This window comes from Ursus maritimus, unplaced genomic scaffold (assembly GCF_017311325.1).
Source record: "Ursus maritimus isolate PB19 unplaced genomic scaffold, ASM1731132v1 scaffold_34, whole genome shotgun sequence".
In the NCBI taxonomy this organism is placed as follows: domain Eukaryota; kingdom Metazoa; phylum Chordata; class Mammalia; order Carnivora; family Ursidae; genus Ursus; species Ursus maritimus.
In genome coordinates this window covers 11,604,974-11,605,919 of record NW_024426008.1, presented here as the reverse complement: position 1 = coordinate 11,605,919, position 946 = coordinate 11,604,974, and positions in this window count along the sequence as shown.

Below are 946 nucleotides of genomic sequence, written 5' to 3'. Positions count from 1 at the left end.
ATGCCTGTGGTATTAACAGCCTATAATGTAGTAGTTACTGTATTACTAATAATAACCCTAATAAGAAGTTATTTATTGAAAGCTTATTTTGCATGTTGTACTAATCCTTTATAAGCATTATCCCCTAATTCTCAGAAGAACTTTATGATATGGGTAAGTATCTTTATCTGCATTTGACAGGTAAGAAGACCTGAGACTCTGAGAAATTAAATAGTTTGTCCAAAATTCTAGTAAGGGCCAAACCTAGGTCCTAAACCCAGAGAACCCTGGGTCCCAAGCACGGGCTCTTACCCTAGGCTCCCGAAGTATAGTGTGATCTGGTAGTTGTCGTTGTTGTTTTTGAGAAAAAAAATACTCTAGTAAATACATACAGAAAAAAAAACCAAAGTATTCACTACACTGTTCATATCCTTTATCTGCTGAAGAGGAAATTTTGAAGTTACATTATATTCCTTTTTATTCCTGCAATGTTTGTACATTTATAATAACATATACTGTTTTATAATAAGAAGAAAATCAGTAAGATTAATAAATTGCTTGCTTTCTGAAAGTTAATTGTGAAACAGTACTCTAAAATTATTGGAAATGTCTTTAATCAATGTTCTCAGAACTGCCCAATCAAGGATTCCCCAATGCCAGTCCAGGAACTGAACACATCACAATCACCTAAGGAGTATTTTATTGCATATGCCTATTCCTTGGCCCCAAATGCCCCATCCTATCCAGTTCAGTGCATCTGGGACAGGGCTCTGGAATTTACATTTTTTAAAAGCTCCCCAGGTGATTCTGATACCCAGCCAGGTTTGGGAATCACTGTCTAAGAGAATGTGATTTATGTAGATCAAAAAAGAAAAGAGAGAAAGTGTACCATATGGTATGTTAACTCTTTCTTTAATTTCATCTTAGAGGTGGCTTCACAGAGAAAGGGTTTGTAGATCATTGCTAT